The 26,110-nt window shown below is 39.6% G+C and overlaps 1 protein-coding gene across 5 annotated transcripts in view; it reads right to left on the bottom strand.

The window, feature by feature from the left end:
- Window positions 1–26,110, bottom strand: part of tjp2b (tight junction protein 2b (zona occludens 2)) — a 100,093-nt gene that overhangs the window by 46,637 nt on the left and 27,346 nt on the right. The window lies entirely within an intron of this gene.

Here is a 26,110-nt window from a genome sequence, read left to right as displayed (position 1 = left end):
AGAGCTAACGTAGCCTCACTCTTCCTTCTATTGATAGACTCTCAAGTTTGAACAGACCACTGCAGAATAACTGCTGCATGGGGGTTGGAATTATCACAAACAGATTAGCCCCTGTGTTAGCCTTTAGCTTGTGCTGTATCACTCTCCTGTTCAGCTTTCTTCTGCTCTTCTGTCCTTTATCTTTTTGCTAGTTTAGCTCCGGTGTCCACCATCACTTCAAAATAAATCAAAGAAAAACTTTTCAACAGATACAAACACAGATTTTGATTACCACAGCCAAATTTTGCCTGACAGTGTGAAAAAGAAACTTTGGGTCTATGCACTGTAAATGGATCCATGATCTCCTGGGAATATTCAACTGGACCATGCATACTGAGAAAAAGCATTTTGTGCTGATAATCTCATTGTAATTAGTGATTTGTTGGATAAGCTAAAGGAAATTGAACTATCACCATAAATCAGATTCCCTCTGAGATGAGCTTTTCATCCTGACTGTCTGCCTCTGAGCTTCAACTTCTGTCTGGACTCGCTTCTGTTTCATTGTTTGTATAATGAACACTGTTTCTATCACCTGTACGGAAAATTGTTGATCCGATCTGTGTGTAAGTGTATTACTGTGCTTCTAATAACTAGCAGTAACAACCACACACATAAATGACCTAAACACACATCAGACAAATCAGAGTGTGTGGGAACACAGATCTGACAGCGGGCTAACTCAGATTAACACACACACGCAAAAAGTCACACACACATCCAAAGGAGGCATGTGGGTGAGAGAAGTGAATAAGTTCAGCAGCCTGACTGACATTAACTCAAATACACACACACACACACACACACACACACACACACACACACACACACACACACACACACACACACACACACACTCACACTCACACTCACACTCACACTCACTCACTCACTCACTCACTCTGGAGTACAGCTGCTCTCATAATTTTTACAGAGGTGTGTAATAACTGTTTTCATTATTAATCAGTAGATTCATTATCTCACCCATAATTTAATTAATCTGGATAAGAAAACAGTGAAATGTCCTTTAGAGAACACCAGAAAAGAGCTCAACAGATCAGGACCATTTAGTAATTTCTCTCCATCGTTTTATGTAAACATGAAACACAGAGTGACTTACTCAATGGTAGGGCTGGGTACTGAATTAGGTACTTCTACAGGTACCAACTGAATTCTGCCTGTAGTACAGAGTACCAATTTACGTCAAATCAAAAGGTACCTTGTTTCGGTACCTAACTCATCCTTGTGACCGTGAGGAAGTGGAAGAGTTGGTGATTTTCATGCTGGACATGAACACAGCATTGCAAGTTTATATATCAAGAATAAATGTATTAAACTGAAAAACTTAGAGATTTTATTACCAAATAAATTAATATTTATTACCACATGAACACACAAAAAGTACCGACAACTGGTACCGTTGAGTACTGAAAGTGATTGCCAGGTACCCGGCATTGGTACCGTTTCAAATGTGAAAGGTACCCATCCATACTCAGTGGTCACCACCAAGAGAAGCATAAATCCTCAGGATGCTGCTGATAAATGTTTGAGTTGTATTTATAATTCTAACTTTACTCTTTAAAGATCTCTGCTATAATTAAACAGTCAGATAGATGTCTTTACTCATGGTTTGGTGTAAACTCACTTTTACCTCCAATCACCTTCTTCGTAAAAAATAAATAAATAAAAATAAAAATAAAATCCCAGAAAGAGAAAAGTACCAGATTGACTGTATTCTGAATCAGACAAGGTTACGTTCAGAGTTTCAGCTTACAGTTTCCTGCTAAGTGCTGCTGACAATGCCTTAAAGTGTTGTCTGGGTATGACAAAGATAGGTACTATCAGTATATATGTGACAGTTTCTGGAACTGGAACTAACACATGATAAGGCCAAACAAATACTGTAGCATACAGTAAATGCCCGCTGTAAGCATCATGTCATGAGGCTACATGCATTTTAAACTCCAGCAGATCATCTGTGGAGTAAACCTTTAATATGTGACACATAAAAAAGTCCAAACATGCTGCCTCACATAAGTTTGACAGAGCTTTTTACCCCAGCTTACTTCTTCTATGACCACAAAGGTTAGCTCATTATTTTGGGTCATTTCCAGTCATTTATTTGGCATATACACTTTTTTTTGAAGAAGAAGAAAAAAATACATGGACTTAAGTTAAAAATCAAGTCTGATGTGAAAAAAATGTAGATTTTATTTTTAGGCTGTATCGCCCAGGCTGGAGTACAACCAGGTAAATAAAACATTAGCCTGTATGAAATACATATTTTATTACTTAAGATCAGCACCAAAAGTCCAGTTTAATCAGGATCTGACAGTTACACTCATGTCTGTCCTACACACACACACACACACACATAAACACATGCAAACACCCTAACCAACACAACAACCCACAAAACCACAAACACACTCTGCTTATGCTCTGCTGTCTCTCTTTATTAAAGCGCTCTGCCTCCAGGTGGTTCAAATCACGGTTGCTATGAATTAAAGTGAGAAGACAAGTTTTTCTTTAAATAGCAAGAAAAAAAAGGGATTAACCACTATGTTAAACACTGGCTTAATGTGATGAATAAAGCCTGGCTGATTAATCGGTCGGCCTGATTAATCGGGTCGATTATGCCTATCACCGATTAATCAACATCGGCCAAGTTCCTTGTTTTAATTTAATAGTGTTCTGTTTCTGTCTTGAATCATATGGGTATTATAATGATTTGTAATTATATGCAGTATATACTATCCTGTGTATATCAATGAATTTATTATATATATATCAGCTGTTATATTGGATATCGGTCGATATATCGGATATCAGTTGATATATCCGATATCGGTCAATATATCGGATATCGGCTTTTTTTTTGCCCCCAGTATCGGTATTGGCATCGGCCCCAAAAATCCCATGTCGGTCGGGCTCTAGTGATGAAACTAATGAAACTATCTGTCCTCTGAATGCAAACTGACCAGAGGAAAAAAAAAAAAAAAAAAAAAAAAGCTCTAAATATCTAAAGCTAGCTCTTGGTCTGTTGCACAAAGCATGCTGGGAAACCTGTCAGCACAGAGCAACATTTCTATGTGTCATAGTTGTATCATGATAAGTAGGGATGTCTTCATCAGCAGTTTGGCAGCATTTAGTGCACTACTCCCCTCACCACTCCCCGCACTACACCCCGCAACACGCCCTGGAGAAAGATCCAGTGAATGGGTGCGTGCTGAAAACTGCAGCGCGTGCTGATGGACCACAGCACACACAGTATGTGTAAATTGGCAGAGCTGCCTTTCCTCTGCCAGTGAACTACGCTGTGTTTTTTAAAGGTCTATCAAATCGGTAATACTGAGCACAACTTCACTTCTATTGCCTCTCAAAACAATTACACTGCATTTATTCTGTGTGACTATTTGGCTGATTAATTTTGACATGGCTGATGTGTTGCTAACCTAGCATTAGTTACTAAAGCTAAGATAATGGACAATCCTGTGTTTGCTTTTTTTTGTCTTTGTGAACCAAATGTCCCTGGAAAGTTACCGTAGGATGCTGTAAAGCAGATATTATTGCCGTAATGTGTCTGGTTGTGCTCTTGTTCAGTAATAAAGCTAACTGTGGCTGCTGCTACACATCAACAAACCATACCTTTTTTTTTTATTTCATCATTGAGTTCATGAAGTCAGGTGAACTCAGAGCGCTCGGTTAAACTGGTGCATTAGCATGCATCAGCAAATTGTGCTCAATGACGGCTAACATGGAATGATTGGTTAAGAAGATGTACTGAAAAACCAATCACTGATCAATTAAAAAAATGCCCAAATTGGCTTGGATCCTTGAGATCAGGATAAAGACGCTCCTAAATAATTTTTTTTTCAATCTGTGAGGCTTCTTTCTGAACATAATTACAGCATGCAGCAGTATAGCCAGGTTCAAACAGTGAGTGATAAAAAGTACAGACAGACCTCAGCAGAGAGTAAAGTAGGAGAAAGAATAAAAAAGGAAATTACTCTAGAAAGTAGTGAGATCAATTAGACTTACCGAGTAAGGAATTAGGCATTAACCAGTTTTAAAAAGTGTTTTCAAAAGAGTCGAGTAATTTCATTATCCATCTGGGAGAAATCTGTCTGCTTATGATAATGGTGGAAATAAAAATCTCTGATAGGAGCCAGTTGGGCTGAAGAAAGTCCTTCAGCAAGCAGCGAGCAGCGAGGCAGAGAAGACAAGAGTTAAGAGGAACTGGTCGCGTGCAGTTTGCGGGCTACTATTTCTCTGACACACACATACACACACACACACACACACACACACACACACACACACACACACACACACACACACACACGAGCAGGGCTATTCCAAGAGATGATGCTGATGCTGAGGTCTTTCCGCTCATTCCCTGGTGATATGAAATGAGGCTCATTCATGGCTGCTTACACACAGAGAACTTCCACCATCCAGCAAACTTTGGTGATGCTAACTGAAGCCACCGTCAACACTAAGACTGTGTTCATGGAGCACACACTCTGAGGACAGCACACACCACTAAAACTCTCTAAACATGGTCCCACCAGTCGCAGCAGACAGGAGTTTCCTGCAGGAGCGTAGAGGACCACCAGGCTGCCCTTCAGCTGCTCCGTCTCAAGCCCCCTCAGCTGGATCTTGGCCCCCCCACCGTCCTTGCCGCCTCCCCCTTCCCTACATCCGTCTGAGATCCCCATCCTGCCCGTCCTGGCCTGCCTGCACCGGTGCCAGCAGCCGGTCTGCAGCCACTCCAGACTCATGGCTCCGTGAGCGGGCTCGGCCCCCCTGCCCTGTGAAAACCACGTCCCTGCCTGCCAGAATCCTGACCCAGCATGGCCCGGCTCGGTTTGAGGAGTTCGGACTTCATCTCGACCCAAGCAGAGTTCCCACAGGAGCGACTGTTGACCTCTCTGCTCGGTGTCCTACCTCCAATCCTGATAAGCTGTGCAGCCGAGGATTAGCTTAGCCCCACAAGGGGGTGGGGGGAGGGACTAAAAATAACATCTCACTCACAGCGCCTCCTCCTCCTCCTCCTTCTCCTTCTCCTGTCCCGCGTAGAGTCCTGAGCGCTCGCACAGCGCTCCTCCACTTCCTGGTCAGGCTGGATGGCATGCCCAGGTGAAAGCGGGATCCCCAGGTTCAAAGGGAGAGACAGGCTCCACTGAACCAGCTGCTGTCCTCCCTCCTCCCAGTGTGTCACTCTGCTCTGTCCCCTGCTGCTTTCACTCTCCCTCCACTCCCCCACTACTCCCCCTCCCTCACATGTTGTACTCATGAGGACCGTCCCCTCACTGTTAACTCCCCAAAGAGTCACCATTTAGTTTCCATTATTTTCCAACGTGGCTGATTATCAAGAGTCATATGTGAGCTGCACTTCTCAGAAAGAAAAGAGCGACACAAAAACAAGACAACATAAATATTTATGATGAAAACACCACATTGTGTTAAATCATGAAAAAAAAAAGTTCAGAGTTTTCAGAAAGGTGAATAAACTTTCCTCATCCACATCTGTGCTCACAGCCATGGACACTCTTCAACTCATGCTTAGTCACCTCTGACAGATAAAGCTCTTCCACCATCACTTTCTTTGGGGGGGGCTATCTGACTGCGAAGGACTAAATATGGAGTGCAGATGTGACCTTAGAGATAACGAACACACAGAAATTAGCAGAAAGAGAGTACTGATGTGCCACAGTCACAACAGGAAAGGAAATCTGATTATAAACATTGAATGTGTTTCATTTTAAGGGTTTTAAATAGGTATGTCCCACTTGGATACACTGATCCCATTATGGCAATTTTTGGAGGATTGGATAGCTTAAGTTTTTGTTACGTAATTGGTTTGATCCAGTTTTCATGTTTTCAGCACCGTCACGAATTACAGCTGCTGTAAATCAAACCACGTTACAAATGTGTCTAGAACTACTTCCCTTTGGAAGCAATGATAGAGAAACAGTGTCTTGAAACATTTGTAAAGTGAGTGTTCCTTGAGGAGGTACCAACAGGGCTCACCTTAATACAACAAATATGATTCGTCATTTACAACAGAATCACCAAATGGAGTATGGGATTTATCAGAGAAAGGTATTGTTGTTGGATCGGTATCGACAAAACATATCATGAATAATCGGATTGGATTGTGTGTCAAAAAATCTTTATCAGGTGCAGCTAGGATAATCATTTTTTGATCATCCTTCACACCATGAAAATATCGAACTGGAAGATCTTTGGAGCCATTTAAGAACCAGGACTTGGCAAACTCTTCAAAACCAAGCCAAAAACTCACTGGTTTGTACCCATAAGCTGTTTCTTTAGCTTGTTAAAGATCCTTCAGAGATGATATCTGGAAAGCACAACCACACACAACAACACACCTGTTATGACTCATGAGACCACAGGTGGACAAGTGATTACGCCAATGAAAAACTAACTCAAAATACCTTTCCTGCACATGATCCATAACATCACATGCACTTGCTGGTATGTTGATAAAAAGCTTTTATTGTCTGCATGAAATCTCATTTCTAAATCTTTGACCTTAAACCAAAAATTGCAACAACAGGTGTTAAAGTCTCTGTGTGAGGACCATCTGTTTTGCACTGATTGCAGTGACACCTTTGGCTGGACTCAGTAGCATTTTTACTAAGCAGCAACCTCCAGTCTTAATCTGCAGTCTAGAGTCAAGACATTAAGAAGACAAGTTCACCCATTCAGGGGCAGAGCTCACCTAAATTGACAGCTGTTGGTAGGGGTAGGAGAAAAAAAAACAATGAATTATAGTATCAGGATTTTTTTGTTTAACGGTTATAAAAAGTGTTTTGTTGTTGTTGTTGTTAAAATGTAGATTTATATATATATATATATATATATATATATATATATATATATATATATATATATATATATATATATATATATATATATATATATATATATACATTTATATATATATATATATATATATATATATACACATATATACATTTTCAAATTTAAATCCTTCATTTTAGTCTTTGTTAATAAAATGTGTTGGAAAAAAGTTTTGAACACTGACACTCATGTGATGTGCATTTTTGGGGAAATATGGCCCCTGATATAGTCTGTAGACATCATCACCATCATTCCACTTTTTCACATGGTCTGATGTTAAAAAAGACAACTAAAAATCACAGAAATTGGAAATATTGAAGAGTTGCAATTTAACCCCCCAAAATCATTAACGAATCGATATTGGGAGAAAAGCATCTCATCCTAGTCCTAGCCATTAGTATGGAGGCTTAAAGCCTGTGCCATTGTCAAAATAGCTTTCACTGATTATTTTCTTCGAAACTCAGTGTTAGAAACAGACAAGTGACTTTTAGTGGCTCTTTTTATGTATATCTATATTGTGGTTTTTATGTTTTTATATGTTTATGCTTATAATGTTTTTATAAGTTTTGTTGTTTTACGTTTTTTTATTGATTTCATTGTTTCTAGCTTTTTACAGTTAAAGCACTTTTTTTTCCAGCCACTGGCTGTTTTAAATGTTCAGTATGAATAAAGCTGACATTGATATGACATTGACCTCACAGGAACTACATGCACTTATTATACAGTCTAAAGACTATATTTCAAAATCCCCATGAAACAAAAATCATCCACCTGATAGGCTTTGAGAGCTTTGTGTGTTTAAGCTCTCTCAAACTAAAAATGCATCAGCAGTTCAGTCCCTGAGTGACTGCTGGGATATCTGCAAAGACAGGATGGGGCAGAGTATGCATGCTAAAAGGAAAGTAACACACAACATCTCAGAGCTAAATTTGGACAATCAGCTGTCTCCGTGAAAGGATGTCAACACTGAAAACATCAACAATTGATTTTTTTTATACTTAGTTTATAGTTAAACATGTTTTATTATAAGTGCATCCTCCTAAACTTGAATACAACTGAATATGAATATGACTGTTACAGTACACTCATTGTGTATGCAGTCTTAAACAGTTAACATGTGCACTCTGATCCTGCACTCTATCATCATCTCCGTTTCAAGTCTTTTTATGGAATTCTCTAACCATGGCTGACATTTTTCCCGGTGGGATTTAAGTGACTGAACTTAGCATTAGAGCCTTTTCAGCCAACATGAAACCACTCAATATCAACGTCACAGTGACGGTTGTAGACATCGTCCTTAAGGAAAGTTATAACACCAGAGAAAGAGTTTGAATTAGATATGATTACAAGACAGAAAGGAAAAGGGAGCTGTGTTTTAAAACACACCATTAGTGGATAGAGAAAAAAAGCTATGCTTTGCTTTTAACAAGTCTAACTGTGTTCAGAATGACCACTCAGTCTGGACTGTGTATGAAAAATACAAACCTAATGATCAGCAGATGAACTTTTATTTACAGCCACCTCAGTTTACACAGCATGTCTCAGTGTTAAAGCTGACCTGTGAGTTTTTTTCTATAAGCATAATCAACTGATGTCTTGTATAAAAGCAGTCTTTCAAAGTACATGCTGTTTCGTAAAATGCACTCAAGTATGTCAGTCAGTTCATGTGCAGCTATGACACCTAAAGGTGATCGGTAAAAAACAATTTCAGAGCAAAAATTAAAAAAACAAAAAAAAATTTAATTAATGCAAAAATATTTAAAATTATAAAATGCTTCAAAAAGTAGTATGTCACAAAAATACAAAAATAGTTTACTAGTCACACAAAAAAAAAAGTTTCATCAAACCCAGAACAATTGACAAGACAAAAATTATTTGGTGTTTCTAAAAAATGTTTTTGGTTCCTGAAATGATTTCGCATTTCGCATCCTTTTGGTAATATTTCTCATTTTATGAATTTTTTTAGTTCTATATATTTTTTTGCTTTTGCATGTAAAATCTTTTGATTCTGTTAAATATTTCTGTGAATTATGTTATTTTATTTGGTTTGTTATTGTTTATGTATTTTGTAAAATGTTTCTTTTTACTTTTACAATCTGTTAAATGTTTCTTTGTTCAATGTAACCATTTTCTTTTGTTACATAAAAAATAGTTCTGTTTTTTTTTTATAAACTATTTTTTTCTTGTCATGCAATGTTTCTGTCATGATTTAATATTTTTTTTATTACAGCATTTTTGTGCCACCATTAGTGATACTGAGTTTTGTTTGTAAGGGTGTTGGCAGTTTATTATTTCAATGATAAATCTGAGAGAGAAAAAAAACAAGAGACAAAGCAGGTGAAGCTGTTGACCAATATTTTATAAAAATAAATGAAATGTCAGAGCTATAATAAAGTAAGCATGCACTGTTGTGGCCTACCCTGGCTGCTTTGTGTCTGTCCTTACTGTCTGTTTCTGTTTGTTCAGGCCCAGTTAGGATTCAAAGTGACTGAAACTATAAAATCAACATCATTTTCATGTTCTGTATTTCAATCACAATGCATAACCCTTTACTAGTAAAATTAATTCAATTTGATAAAACTACACATACCATAGATTAGGCACCCACAATTTTTTTTCCCTCTAAGTTTTCAGAAGTTGTCAAATCTGCATCATTTCTGTCGTCAAACAAAAAGTTAAAACTGAAGGCATTATTTAAAGAGAAGTGTCTTCATGTCCCTTGAGTTTCTTTGTCATCCTGCTACAATACAGTTATCTGATGTCCCTGTCAGCAGCAACTCTGATCATGACTGACCGGGACAGAAGAGTGAGATCAGCTGAGGATCAGCTGACCAAACAGATAAAGCTCTGATAAAGCCAATTTACGTTGACCAAACAACACACACAAGGTACATGCTAATTATCTAAAGAGAAAACATGATAGATGTTAAAACCACAAAAACAAACTACCTGAAACTCCCGTAGGTCTCTGCATCTCTTAAAAGCAATGCAGATGTTTAACCATGTTTCAGCCCGTGCTCTATCACTCTCTCTTTTCTTCTACTTCAACATCTTTTTTTCTTTTTTGCCTGTCCAGCTCCTCTGTTCACCATCACTACAAAATAAATCCATTTCAGTGGAGGAAAAAAAGACAGCTCTTGTTTCTCACTGCCAATCTTTGCTGGCTTTTATGGCGTCATCAAAGGAACTTTCTGTTCTCGTGCTTTAAGTGAGGAAGTTACAGCTACTGCAGGTAAAATCATGTTAACAAAAACACTGGAGATAACATTCAGCTACATGTAAACATGAGATCTCAACACCCAAGTTTCCATAGTGACATGAGGATTACATTGGTAACACCTCGTTGAACTTAATTAATTCACTGCTTCTGGTTAAATGACAGGACTGAGGAGTCCAAACAGAACGCCGTACTGTGTTGCTTAGCGATGCAACTTTCACACTTAAAGACTAGCTGCCTACTCATTATCCAGGTTTAGAGTACAAACAGTTGTTTTCTGACATTTGCACAGAAAGGAGGTGGCAAAAAAAGTGTTTATGGTCATAAAAATGTGTTATAACATATATATTATTGCACAGGATGTCACAGGTTGTTTTAATGAATTCTTACTGTTTCTCTGGTGCATTCATGAGCCTCATTATGGTTCACCTTCATGCAAATATATTCAAAAAGTTCTGATCTGTGCAGATGATTTCTGTTAGCGCTGATAGAAATGTGATTACAGATTAAGAAACTCCATATTTCCCTCCTGGCGTAATTCTAATCTCTTCACCAAATTATTACCCTGTTAGGCCGAGATAAGCGTCAGAATAAAGCAGCGATGGAGGCTCACACAGGGGAAATCACTGATCAATAACAGAGGCACACAAACAACCAGCTCTGTACCCAGTTTTAGGCTTTAGAGCTCTAACAGGGACACACACGTACACACACATCTGCATGCACTTCCTCCTGTGTTCCTGTTATGTGACTCTGGCCTACATTCATTAAAAATAGACACATCAATAACAGTTCAGCACAGGCTGCAGAACATCAATACTCTGTTTTTAATGATGTTAAAAGACTCACTGTCCGTGTGCTGACCGTTCACCCGGTCATGTCACTGTGAACACACACAGATGGCTAATCCTAATCCAGCAGGTGTCAGTTCAAAAAACACCAAAAAGAGCTTTAATCACTGATCTTGTCTGACTTTGTAGCTCTGAACAAACAAATCATGATGGGTTCAGTCATTAGGGGTCATCAGGACCAGGACGTAAAAGATAAAAACAAATATGGCGGAGTTTTTATGTGTCATGGTGCATTTACGCCCACGCTGCTCCTGTGTGAGATTTTAAATTGGATGACACATCCCGTCGTCATCGTCTCTCAGGTAACTTTCAATTATTCATACATCAAAAGTGCTCACTTGGACTTCTTGTAATTTGGCTGCTGAGATATGGACTCATTCTCAACTCTTCTGTTCACACAACAAAGTGCTTTTTAATTTATTCATGTGTGTCTTTGAAAAGCTCAGCTAAACTTTTTTGGGGGATCCAAAAACAAACAGATGCAAAGTTTGGGATTTGGAGATATTTTCAGGCTGCAGCAGTAGAAAAACAGGTTTTTATCAGACAATTTACTTAGTTTTGGGGGATCAGTGATCTGTGATAGGTGATGGGTGATCAGTGATTGGCCCATCCTTACAAAATGGGGCGAGCCCGCGAGCTAGTTCAGGCAGTCAAGTCGAGCAGCACTGCTATTCACATACCACGTGTCTCACACGTCATAACCATCTTGCAATCACACTCTCTCAATTGGGCGGTCTATTTAAACGGGGAGTCTCTCATCCCTCTCTGCCTGTCAATGCCTTGGCTGCCCTGCGATTGTAATGCTGCATGTTTCTTTGCCCCCACCACCACCCCAGCAACCACCTGCAGGCTCCGGGGGGGATTATGTTCACAATGTTTTGCTCATCACTCCTCAATGTCACCATGTAAATTTATTGTGAGGGGTGATGAGGCCGGAGCCTGGACGCCAAACATAAAATATATTTGCTGCTAAATAAACAATTCAAACGTGAGTTGTCTGACTGAACTGATTTTATATACCTCCGGGAAGGTCTGACAGCCAACCATTGTTGCTTTTTGCTCTGAGACCTAAAACTCAGGACACTTTATTGGTTGTTTAAGTTTAAACATAAAGATTTTATTGGTTTACAGGTATTGTTCAATGATTTTCAAAAATCAAAATTGAAACATTGAAGGTATATGCTGTCAGTTATAAAAAATAAAAAAAATTGGTATTGGCAGATCAGGCTTTTTAGAGATCTGTGATTGGTCAGAAAATTGTAATAGGTGCACCCCTAGTTTTTATTGATTGAAGTGTTAATCTTTGATCGATCAGAGAACACCCAGCTGGAGAGTGTGCCAAAAGTGCTCTGTTTATAGTCTGAGTAGTGTTGACCAATCAGATGTCTGAAAAACAGTCTGTATGGAGAGCAAAAGCAGGAGGAATACCAACGAAATCCCAGGTCCAATGACCGGTGAGCAGTGTTGGGCAAATTACTCTAAAAAAGAAAGTAATTATAGTCACTCATTACTTTCCTAAAAAGTGATTGAATCAGTAACTGAATTACTCGTTCATAAATGTAATTAGTCACCAGGGAAAGTAATTCTTGCATCATTTATCTTTTTAGAGACCTTCAATTTAGCAAAAGAAGTCCGTTTTAGAGCAGGTTTTGCTCTTGGACGTGGTGTTAACATTTATGTTTTTGCCTTTTACATCGATGTCATTGAAGTAGTGTTACTTTGGTCCTGATAAGTAATGACAATGTAGTGCCTGTACTTCCATCCTGAAAACACCAGTGTTTACCTGACAGACCGCTCCATACTCATGCATATTAAATCTGCAGCTCCTGTTCTGTGTCTGGCTGAGCGAGCCAGGTCTGATAGACCTGCTAAAACTCTCAATTTAGGAAGGATTCTTCTGCTTTTTCACCCTGTCCCATGCTCTGCTCCCAACTTGTAATTTCTCCCAATCAACCCATTATCTATGTCTGGTCTGGTCGTCTCCATTACTTTTTCAAGTCAAACAAACCGGCTACTTGTGCCTTACATTCAAACTTTCAAAAGCATCCACCCCTTTCCCTTGAGTTGGTTTGATCCAAAGACGCTGCAAGAGATCCTCTCTGACTGCAGGTTACACAGACACACACAGTGTCAGTTAAAAACAGTGTCAACATGATTATAGTCATAGTATAGTATAATTGTTTCTAATGCCTTTTTCCTAACACTGTTGGTAACCCAAAGAGAATTTATTTCTCTTTGATGACAGATGTCTGCATGAACAGCAGCTCACAGTCTGTTCTTGAGCAAACATTTACACTCAGACAAAAAGCTGCTTGATGCTGTAACTAAAGACATTAATCATGATGTTTTAATTTCAGCAAACTTCAGACCCATAACCAACAAGAAAATCAGCCTCTGTGGAGGTGAGACTCATCACAAACAGTCATCAATAAGAGGATCTGACCCTTTAACTAACAGCTCTTCACCTGCTGTGGTCCTTTCTTTAATTTGCACCACATTCCTCGTCTGTGGGTTAATAAAGCTTTAAGATGAGTCACGGTGATCAGCACAGTCCATTCAGACCTCTGAGGGAACATCAGGAACAATAACACTCCAAAATAGCAAAAGTTAAATATTCATAGAGACGTTCCTGCAGCTTTAATTAGGAATGTGACACAAACTAAGGTCTGTGTCAAATTGCTCACTGCAAACACTTCACTCCACAGGTTAAAACACAGTTTCAGGTCCTAGTGTTAACTTTACCTTATAGTGCAACATTTTGTTTTACACCTGGGTCTAAAACTAAATCATAGAACAAAACAAAACAGCCATTTGTGTAATGACATCACATCATTTCGCAACTCTTGCATCTGTTTGGTTTGTTTTTTGAGGCTAATAACAATTCTTCAACTGTGTGCATGTTTTTTTCTGACTCTTGCAAATGTAAATTTAGGGAGTTCTTCAGCCCACAACAAACATAAAAGCTCCTTTTTTTGACATTGCACAACAAATTAGAGTTTGAAGTTTTTTTTTCTCAGCATTTCTAAATTATTCTCAAGAGGTAAAGGAAGAAGTCCTTCATATTTTTTTCCTTCCTCTCTTTTTGTGTTGGCCCAGTGTTTCTGACAGGAGGCCTTCATTGACAGGAGCTCTGGCACAGTCAGGAGTTGGTTCAGTGATTTAAGAGCCGTTAAAGCAGAGTGAACGTTTAAACTCTGCATTCACATAAACAGAGCTCAGCTCAATGTCAAGTGTTTCTGTGTGAGAGCGGCAGTAAAACCTGCAGCCTCTCAGACTGATGAGTGCTGCTCGACCCGCTGCCTGTGTTCACCCCCTCTTTCTCTACTCTGCTCGCCTGTGTGTGTGTGTGTGTGTGTGTGTGTGTGTGTGTGTGTGTGTGTGTGTGTGTTTGTGTGTGTGTGTGTGTGTGTGTGTGTGTGTGTGTGTGTGTGTGTGTGTGTGTGTGTCTACGGGTGGCCCTCAAAGCTTCAGACAGGCCTGTTCAGTGCTGTCACAGCACATCATGCTCACGACACCCTCACACTGCACTGTGTGTGTGTGTGTGTGTGTGTGTGTGTGTGTGTGTGTGTGTGTGTGTGTGTGTGTGTGTGTGTGTGGTACCAGTCACTGGCACAGTACAAAACACACTGTGTAGAAGAGGAAATAATCATTGTGTAGCACAAACACTGGGAGTGTGATCAGCAGAGGGAAAGTGGGTCAGCGCTCAGATAAAGAGGAAAGAATTTAATAAGAACAGCCCAGAGATTCCTGAGAAGCAGCAGCTGAGAGCTCACTTCTGACACGCTGCACCTAACAGACTGAAGTTCATAATAACAGAAATAAATAAGGGATTCACAAGTTTATATCTCTCTAAAAAGACTCTTCAAATCCCTCTCTTTCCTTTACTCCCTTGGTCACTGAAACTCCACCTGAGCAAACGCAGACACACAGGAAGATGGTTCTTGGGCATACAATAAAAGTAAAACACTTAATGTTCCACTGTTAACAATAATAAAATCTCCAACTGAAAAGAAAAAAAAAAGGAAAAAAAAAAAATAGAAAAAAGCTTAACACAAAGTATTCCCTGTACAGTAGAGGGAGTCATTAAAGTAGTTCCACAATCACACAGACACCAAAAGGGTTGCAGGCTGCACATGAATACAGATATTTCACATTTTTTTCCCTCTGCATTTTTAGGGATGAGTACCGTACCGTATTTCATGTTCAGTACTCAGTGGTACCAGTTTTTGGTACTTTTGTGTGTTTATGTGGTAATAAATATTAATTTGTTTGATAATAAATTGTTGAAGTTTTTTAATTTTAAGTTTTTCAATGGTTTCTCAATATATAAACTTGCAATGCTGTGTTCATGTCCTGCATGGAAAATTGCCTACTCTTTCACTCCCTCACAGTCACAACGATGCGCTTACATACCTAAACATGGTACCATTGATTTTATGTGAATTGGTACTCGGTACTTCAGCCAGAACTTGGTTGGTAGCTATAGAGGGATTATTTGTTTATCAACAACGCCGGATGCGCCCGCAACTTGGGTGCAGAAGCACTTCGGAGTATAATGGTTTGTCAACTGACGTGGAGGAGCTAACCACCAAAAAACACATTTTTAAACTACATATCATCACTTACAGATAGTAAACGGCTCCCAAGTTTGTGAAATAGCAGTGAGTGGACAGAAGAGATCAGCAAGTGGACAGATATTAGGTGGACAGACGTTTTTAGCCGAGAAATCCGGCGTGTAGCCAGAGAGCAATTTAAACACACAACTGTCACTCGATGCTCATGACTGCATTATCTGTGGACACTTACCAGACTGTGACAGACCAGGACATAAACATGTGTCAATAAATCAGAAACCCCCTTAAACTAAAAAGAGCACACAGACTGCTGAGTCTGAGACCTGGTTCATAATTAAAGAACTAGAAAACTACGTCCAGAGTTAATTATTTACCCGCAGACATCGCAGGTGTTGTAGTGTAAAGTGTGACCCTGTTAACTGGTGACTCTTGGTTGTTAATCACTGATACTGTGGGCTGAGAGCCCACAGTTAGCATGGTCGCTATTAACTCCAAAACACTGGTTGATCTGTGACAGTCAAAACTTGATAGATGTTGCCTCTGATATATAATATCGTTTCTAAAAACCGACCACAGAACAACCGTACATTTTTATGCTGACAAGAGGTTGAATTTAGTGTTAAAAAAGAACGCTATCTTGTCTGAATGAATGGAGTTCAACGCTTCATCTGCGGTCAAGATGCGTGTGCATCTTTATGGTGATGTAGACTGATAATCCCTCTATATAAGTGCCCATCCCTAGTATTTGTAGAAGCTTGCCAGGCAAGTAGGTGATGATAGTTTATGATCAGACCTTCAGGCCAAACTCCAAAGAAAAAGACGATTAACATCAAATGTTTTACGTGTCTTCTGGATTGAATTAATTGTAAACAGAGTTCTTTAAACTGTTGCGGGAGAAGTAAATTAAAAATTGTTGATCTCCATTGATCTGCTTTCATGCCACAATGTAACAATGAAGAACAGGAAGGTTTCTCTGAACATGTGACCCAGTGGTACCAAACAGAGCTAAAAAACACAGTTCCTGCCATCTTTTAGCAATACATACAAACCAAGGTAAGAAGTCAGCAAAAAAAAATCTCCTTTCACATCTTTTAATCTGCACAGCCGAGCAATAGATGTTTCATCTGTGCTGCAGGTAAAGACCAGACCTGCCCGTAAGTAGAGGAAGTGAAGCTCACATTTTCAGGATAAGGAGTGTAACTATAAACTTGTCCAGCTCAATAAGCTGCCGCTTTCTTGTATGCCCAAAAGGATGAGCAAGCTACAGAGTGTTAGCAAAATGCTCCAGAAATGAGAACAAAGAGTTATTAGAAAAACTGAAAAACTGAAGTTAAATCTTTGCCAAATCTACATATGGTACAGGAATCAAGAACCAGTGGTGAGCCCCCCAAAAAAGGAAAGAAGAGGCGAGATTGTATGAATATGTTTGAATTTTGTTTATACCGCTGTAAGAGTTTTTCTGTTCCAATAATCATCTCCAAAACCAAAGTAAGGAAAAGTTTTTTGCTTCTTCCTGTTTTCAGACTCTTTATTTTTGTTTTCGGGCTCCAGCTGCAGGATGATTGCTACACATTCAGGATTAGACAGTCACTGTGTGCATTGTCCCTTTAATGAAGAGTTCAGCTGTTCAATGACTCTAAAGTCCCCTTTCTTTTCTCCATCACTCCTGACCACTTATTCCTCCACCTGGGGAATCTGGATTAGCTGCTTAATCCTCCATTGTTGGCCGTTAAACTGGATCAACTTTTCCATCAGACACTTCTTCCTCCCTCTACCCCCTCATCATCATCCTCATCCTCCTCTGAGCCGAAAAACAGCTCCTGCCATTGTTTCAGTCTCATGTCTTATTGAAACTCTTTCCTCGTCTTGTTGTTGTAAATATTTCAGACTTCATCTTTCCGTCATGAATAAAGAAGAGAGCTCCTCCAGAGAGATGCAGGGAGAGAGCTAATGGGAGGAGAAAACTACAGACAGGGGAACAACAGAGAGCTGCAGCTTTACATCTCTGCAAACAGAAAGCCTGTGTGTAGTGCATGCTGGGAGCAGAGAGGCCATGGCTGCTCTGAGTGACCTGCTGACCTCAAACAAAAATACTTCTGCTTTAAAATTAGAAAGAGTCTCTGGTGGCTCAGTTTGGTCTGCAAAAAGCTGCAGTTAAAAAATGCATGTCCCCTTTTTGAACAGAATGCTTCTGTACAAGCGTCCAATTCACTAAAACTACGCAATTATCTGTGAGTCAACCTCTCATCTGTTTGAAGAGGCTGTGAGGAGTTTGAGTGATCTTGGAAAAAGTCTTTCTTCTAGATACTTTAACCCTAAACATGATCCACACTTTAAAATGAGATTATCTGCACCAATATAGGTTATGTCAAAATGCTACTTCTTAGCATCCCGATCAGGTTGAGCAGGACCAGACTGATTTACAGTACGTCAAAGTTGCTATGACAACACCACGCCAGCTGACTAAGTTTAGTAGTGAGAAGACAGATCCGTGTTTTTCTCTGCTGAAAACAATTTCTGTGATTAATTTTGTAGTGATGGTGGACACTGGGGCCAAACTGTCAGACAGAAAAAGGACAGAAGAGCAGAAGAGCAGAAGAAAGCTAAACAAGAGAGAGAAACAGCCCGAGCTAAAGGCTAACACATGGGCTAAGCTGTTTGTGATAATGTTCATTCCAACCCACAGTCAGCAGTTATTCTGCAGTGGTCTGTTCAAACTTGAGAGTCTATCAATAAATGAAGAGTGAGGTTACGTTAGCTCTGCTTGGTAGATGACTGGCAGGACAAAACCAAGCGGCAACCTCTGGTCTAAAAGTATGAGACAATGCAGAAGTCTAAAATCTGCTGTTTCTCAAGTGTCCATTTGAGGCTGGCTCCAGAAGTACCTGAAGTCACATACACACACAAAAAAAAAAAAAAAAAAAAAAAAAAAAAATCACAGCAGGGATAAACATGTTTACAGACCTCTCCCATCTGAATTTCACTATCAGGACACACTGTACAGGTGACAATTTTTTTCTAACTCAGCAGTTAAGATATTAAGAGCACAAGTTCGCCCAATCAGAGGCAAAGCTCAGCTCACGTGACTGACTGACCTCCTGTAGCTGTTAGTGTGGAGACCTAAAAGCCCACACCACTTCCAATACGGCTGCACCAGCCAATCTTCTTCAAAAATCAGTTTCAGAAACAGACGGGTAACATCACAGAGACAACATCCATTTATCATACAATCTATGGAAATAACCAGGATTCACCAACATTAAACATTACGGACATGTTGCACCAGGCTGCCAGTGGCGCTACATATAGCCGGCTACTAAACTACGGTACAAACTGACAACGTTTGCTTGTTGTTATATTTAAAACAATAGCGCTATGTAACTGTTGATAAATGCCTTACCTCAGCACGTTGTTTCTGATAAAAAGTTGTCTGGAACAAACAAATTTATTTTTATCCGATCACTATTAATTTCCCCCCAAAAAACACACGCCTTGTTAAAAGTCACATCTTCACAATAGTGTGCATGAGACAACAAGCCAAAAGGTGGCGCCTCACAGCACGTTTAAACACCAGGAGGTATTGTCTTTTTTTACAGAGGCTAACATGGGAGGAGGATCTGAACAGTCCCCTTCAGTTGCAACTAGAGGTGAGTATTGGCAAGAACCTCACAATACAATACTCATCACGATACTTGGGTTACGATACGGTAATGTCAGGATATCACAGTATTGTGATATATTGCAAGATTTTTCTACAGTTAACTTTTTGATTAAAAACATTTTTTATTTCTATTTTATCGTGTTAAAAGTCAGATGTAGTGTTTCGTACATACACTGGACTTGAAAACATAAAGTGCATCTAGTTTGTCCCTTGAACTAACTATGACATATTTTTTTTTCCAAAAAATCATTGGTTGAAAGATGTGGTCAGTTTGTGAAACTGATAAATGTTGCTTGGTGTAACCAATGTTAGTCATAAAAAATCAAATGGTGCGCAAAACATTACTATGATTACTATTTTATCAGTACACTACACTGTAAAAAATAAACTTAAAATGATTTTAAACTGACTCAAGAATAAAAACCCACATCATCAAGATTAGGAGTAAAATATTTTGAATATACTTTGAGATTATATTTATTATACAGTTTATTGGTAACACACAGCGGATTAGCTCTTTGGCGCCACCTACCGAAGTGGATGTGTGTAGGACGTTTTGTACTTCCAACTCATGAATTTTTATTTTCACAAAAATATCAAACTAAGAGTGGAAAAATTGATATTTATGCACAAGTCAAAGTATCACGATATATTGCTGTATTGATAGTTTTTCACACCTCTTGGTGCAACATCAGGATGCATGGTTTGAGAACTTGTGGCTGTTTCTATCATTGTTAGGCCTTCTGCAGCATGTCTTTTTTTTTCATTTCTGATGTGTCTGGACATATATTTGTATGGTAGCATCTCTCTCCTAATGAAGAGCCTCCTCAGCCCTTATCATCCTTAGTAAATGTTTCTTCTGAAATGTCTCAATAACAGGAGCAGTCGGTAAAGTTCAGCCTCCGTCCCTCAGAGCAGAAAACAGAGAGGGGAGAGAAAAAGGAAGGAGAGTGACAGTGAAGTGAGAGAAAAAGGCTTTCATTAAAATGGAAGTTTAATCTTCAAAGAGGAGCAGAGAGGCCGAAGCTCTGAGGATTTCTCTATCTCTCTCTCTGACCTTTCCAGCCCACATCAGAGCTGAGAAGGACGATCAGCAGCAGAGGAGCCGAGGAGGCGTGAGGGAGAAGACATGACGCTGAGGTTCACACTCTGAGTGCATGAAGAAGCACACTTCCTGTACGCTAAAAATTCTGTTTAGATACGTAATAAAACCTGAGCCTATCACATCAGTGTATGAAGAGAGCTAACACAGAGCCACCACAGCCACAGTGTGAACGTGTCGAGCAGAATGAACCACAAACGGATGATCTGACCATTGTCAGGAAGACACGGTTTGACCTGAGGGAGCACCAGAGGAGAGATCAGGAGGTCAAAACCCACACGAGCCAAAGTCCTCTGGCATGAGCGAGATTATCCACAGCCGTGGGGTTGTGTGAAGAGTGACTCAGAAAAAACAGCGTGAACTAAAATCAGCTGAACAGAAGCAGAGAAGTCTTCAGCTCCAGGAGACAAACAGCTCTTCAGGGAAACAGTAGAGCGCACAGAAACTCAGAACTCAAAGGTTTCTGTCCTCTTGCTGCTGACTCAGCTGCTCTGTTTGCATGATTTTAGTTTCCAAAATAATCAATTTGGATTCAACATTAAAACAGGGTTGTATGAACTGCAGATCACCGGTTCACCTGCTCTGCGAAGTAAAATCACTGGTTTCAGTCATTCCAGTCAGGGCTATTTGTAGAGTGATGTAAAGAAAAATCATCTTCTTCGACATAAAAAATGCTATTTCTGTTCTGTATCTATCTCAGAACCATTTATGAGTGCGGTAGTTTTGGTTTAGTGCACACTTGTTTGTGTCACAATTAGAAAAACCAGAAGGCACCAAACACAGATTGTGGAGCCTGTCTCATACGTAGACTACCAAAATACAAGTTTCCGAGATTTTTTGTGATTGTGATGGCTAAGAGCTCCTTGTGAAACCTTGGATTATGACCTGGGATTATGACTAAACACCTCGAAGTCAGGAATCCCCCAGAGATGAGGACATCTGTGTGTGTACGTGTGTGTGAGAGTTAGGAGCAGAGTGCTTTCATGAACAGAGCACAGACTTTGTCATCTGTGGAAAGAACTAAAAAGGGGCTTTAGTTAGCAGCCAGGTCATAAAGTCTTGAAAGTTAACGCATCCTTTTAGAAACACACTGCTTCTTTTCTTTACCAGCTTATGTCTGTCAATGATGTCAATAGAAAGGACTGGTTGTGCGGTCAGACATGTAGAGTCACAATCTGCACCTGTTGGTGACAACAAGAATTTTTAGTGGATAATCTTAAATACAAGGTGTTTTTTAACCATTAGTTCCAGGAAGTAAAACATTCCTAGGAGCTATGTGGTTCCTGTGGTGCATTGTTTGTGTTTCCACTATGAGCAGAAGACATGGGTAGGTTATCTAAATCAGGCTAGTGAAAGGAGGAGAAAGAAGAAAGAGAACTGCAAAACATCACCAGACCAGTAGATGGCAGTAAGACAACAATGAAGCTCTTCTAGCAAAAACGACACCCAAGGAGGAAAAGATTTCAAGGCATCTTCACGTGCAGTTAGCCTGTTAGCATGGAGGATAGTCAGCCTGTGCTGGTTTGGATTGTGTTTCATTTCACTGCAGATGGATTCATTGACTCTTGAAAGAAGACATCCTATGAGGAGGATCTGTTTTAATTGCACTCCCTTGCCACCTTCTGGCCTGGAGTCTCTGCACACTGTTGTAAATTACTTTTAGTGAGGCGTGTGTTTTTTTTGAATGATTGTATCAAAACAAATTTTTGTTGTTTGAGGCAACTTTTTATTAGGTGTATTTATCAGTACAGTTACATAGTGATATGGTGTGAAATGTGACATCAGGAAACATCAGCAGCTCGGTGCGCTGACATATCTGTAGGCTAACGTCAACAAGTAAACACTGTCAGTTTGTAAGTAGTTTAGTAGCCGTTCATGTTTGGCACAGCTGACTGTCTGGTGCTCTAAGAAATGTCTGTAATATGTAATATTTGTGAATACTGGTTAGCTATGTCCTGCCAGTCATCTACCAAGCAGAGCAAACGTAACCTCACTCTTCATTTTAATGATTATTGACTCTCAATTTTGAACAGACCACTGCAGAATAACTGCTGACTGTGGGTTGGAATGAACATTATCACAAACAGTTTAACCCCTGTGTGGCTAATTAGCCTTTAGCTTGGGCTGTATCTCTCTCCTGTTTATCTTTCTTCTGCTCTTCTGTCCTTTTTCTGTCTGATAGTCAGGCTCCAGTGTCCACCATCACTACAAAAGTAATCACAGAATGTTTTTTCAGTAGAGAAAAACACAGATCTCTGTGTTTTATCTCTTCTCACCATGAAACTTTATCAGCCAGCATGGTGTTTTTACAGGACCGTAAATTAATCCGGTCCTGTTCGACCAAAAAATGGAAGCTAAGAAGTAGCAATTTAAAATAACCTGTAATCAGCAATACTGGCGTTGATAACCTGATTTTAAAGTGTGGATTGTTAAATGTGGAGTACAACTGTTTTCAGGGCTAAAGTTATTATGGCAGAACTTATCTTAAACCCAAGTTTACACAGTCAAAATATACCTTTACATTACAATACTGTTTACAGCTGCTAGCTCAGACCATCTACATCAGTAATTGTTCTCAAGTCTCCAGACTTTACCTCTAAGCCTTTCAGTCATTTGGACCCCAGTTCAAAAGAGCTGTGAAAAACTCTACACAAATGTTGTTTTCTAAACAACATCCTGAACAAAATTTGTTGGGGGAAATTGCATCCGTCAAACCCCAGCCTCTCACTGATGATTTAGGAGCAGAGATTGTTGGTCTCAGTTTGAATTCAAGCACTTTGATGTGAGTCAGCGGAGACGAGTAGACAGCGACGACGGAAACGAGTTCATGTGTTAATGAAGAGAATGATCGTCTACAATAACACCAAAAACTGCAGCATCCATCTCTGCCAGCTGAGTGTTTTCATCACAGTCTCACCCTCAGCAGCTTGTATGAGTGTGTGAGTGTGTGTGTGGTATGCTAATTTACACTGCTATAAACAGGGAGTAGGTCAGCATCTACTGTACACACACATCTCTAATGAGCCGTGTGAGCTGTGAAGTGGAAAGGCGGCTGCAGGCTGAGAGCAGAACAATAAAAACCTCTAACGGTGAAGCAGGAACAGTAAAGCAGAGTGAGCAGGGCCAACTGTCTGTCTGTCTGTCTGTCTGTCTGCCTGTCTGCCTGTCCGTCTGTCTGCACACACTGAGCCTCCTCTGACAGCTGCTGCAGTCCGCTCTGACGCTCAGGCTGCAGGGCGTGCAGGCTTTATGACCTGCAGCTGGGTGGTGGAGGAAGAGGAGGAGGAGGTGAAGGTCGTCCTGCAAGCCTCTGACTCTGACATCATGACAGGTTCACTGCACACACAGAGCCACTGTTACACAACCCAGAGCGAGGGACGATTTATGATTAAAACACACCTCTCTTTGTCAAACTAACACTGCTGTAAAACTGCTCTGATTTCTAGACTTTTATGTAACTTTCTTGAAATCTTCCTCTGAAGTGTTCACTGACGTCATTTTCCCTCCATGTCACACCCCAACAGTCGGGCTGAGCAGCAAACAACACAACTTACTTCAGAAGGGGAAACGATGGAAAAGGGACAAAAAAGCAAAGAAATTTCTGCTGAAGCTCAGGCAGAGGCAGAGATCAGCTGAGTTAATGACAGAAACTGAACTTTAGCTTTAATACTTCTCAAAGGTCAGACAAACAGAGGAATAAACAGATCGTTACAGACATGAGAGCCAGCAGGAGGCAGACTGAAACACACACACACACTCACACACACACACTGAAAACAAAGAATATATTGTAATTCTGCACAACATTGACCTGAAAGCACACGCACTCCAACCCACACATCCAGAAAGAAATGCACACACACAAACACAAAGGAATGCACACACACACACACACTCTAACACACACATGGAGCGTGGTGTGTGCGAGGTCATGGGAACCGGTTCATCCAGCCTGCAGTCAGCTGTGTTAACAAAGCACAGCAAACACACAACACAACACACAAAGTGGATTAGGTCAGACAGATGATCATGTGAACACTGCACACTCATGCTCCACGCTCACACATTAAATCAAGACAAACAGAAATAAAAAGCTGTCTGAGAGGTTAAAGAGACAAAATGCAGCTTAACCCTTCATGGTACGCACTGTGATGCCACTTAGAAGAAAAACGTTTTTGTCCTAAAATAGATCAAATAAACACAATACAAAGAATTTTTTGAAAAAATATTTGTTATATATCTTGGGGGCTTTGTAATGAAAAAAAAAGTGATTCATTTATATTTCAACACATTTTTTTTTCAAAATCACATGGATAACACTTGGTGACCTCATGATTGCAATGCATGCCATGAAAAGTGTAAAAACTTTTAAAAATAACTAGGGGTACACTGATCACAACTTTCAAGCCAATCACCGATCTTTAAAAAGCCTGACCTGCTAAAACTGATTTGGGCTGGAACTGATTTTTATTTTTTATAACTGACAGCATATACCTTCAACGTTCCAATCTTATTTTACTTAAGATCATCGAACAATACCTGTGAAACAATAAAATCTTTATGTTTTAACTTAAACAAACAATAAAGTGTCCTGAGTTTTAGGTCTCAGGGCAAGAAGCAACAATGGCTGGCTGTCAGACCTTCAAGGAGGTATACAAGATCAGTTTTTATAAGGATGATGTAATGATGGGCCAATCGCACATCACCGCTCCCCCAAAATTAAGGAAATCGGCATATCTAAAAATAAGTCTTTTAAGAACATTTCATGTCTGAACGTTGCCTGCAGGCAACACTGTACCATTGAGGAACACCCCATTAAAATGAATGGTTCAAGGTGTCTTGACATATTTTATCTACATACATAACCTAATTTACAAAAGACTTCACTGCTGTGGCTTTCAGAAGACAGACTTTTCATTGCAGACAAAATATGTTGAGGATATGAGCCTGTGCGCTGTAAAGAAGGTTTACAAAGTTCAGTCTAGTAGACCAGAGCCTATGGTGTAAGTCTGAACTCAGGGCAACATTTGCATTTTTTACATGTTTCCTCTAATTAGTCAGTAGGGGTGGAAGAAAAAAAATCAAAAATTATTACACCAGGGTTTTTTGTTTGACAATACCAAACTCTTTGTAAAAAAAAAAAAAAAAAAAAAAAAAAAATCTTTTTTTCAAATTCAAATTCCTCATTTCAGTCTTTGTTTATAAACTGGATTGGAAAAAAGTTACCACTTTTCTCAAGCAGAGGGTGAAATGTTTCTCTGTGTCTCACATGATGTGCATTTTATGGGAAAATATGGCTCCTGATGTAGTCTGTAGACATTATCATTTAACTTTTTCACATGGTCTGGTGTTAAATAAGCAAACTAAAAATCGCAAAAATGGAATCGGCACCCAAAAAATCATAATAGAATTGAATCATGAGAACAGTATATTGTCCCAGCCCTATTAATTAGCAAATGAAGTAAGTTTAGAGATTAAGCTTCACTTGTCCTTTATTATGAAGATTTTTTTTTTTTCTAGACTGGAGACAGGCCCTGTAAAAAAGTTACTGAACAGTTTTGAGGGGAATACTGCTCGAGTTGGTCCTTGCAAGAAAGTCTAAAAGAAAAAGGGACCCTGTATGACCTCCAGAGGGTATGGCAAGTTCAAACACTGCTATTGGTTCCTTACGGTCTTTTTTTTTTTTCATGACAATTGAGATGTATTGTGTGAGCATAAAAAATGGCTATGTTGCCTACAGGCAATTATTTTTTAGAAAAAACAAATCACTGACTC

This window comes from Halichoeres trimaculatus, unplaced genomic scaffold, assembly GCF_033239565.1.
Source record: "Halichoeres trimaculatus isolate MK-OKI-2021-1 unplaced genomic scaffold, fHalTri1.1 fHalTri1_scaffold_5, whole genome shotgun sequence".
Classification (NCBI taxonomy): domain Eukaryota; kingdom Metazoa; phylum Chordata; class Actinopteri; order Labriformes; family Labridae; genus Halichoeres; species Halichoeres trimaculatus.
The sequence above is the reverse complement of the archived record's forward strand: the minus strand, read 5'-3'. Positions and strand labels throughout refer to the sequence as shown.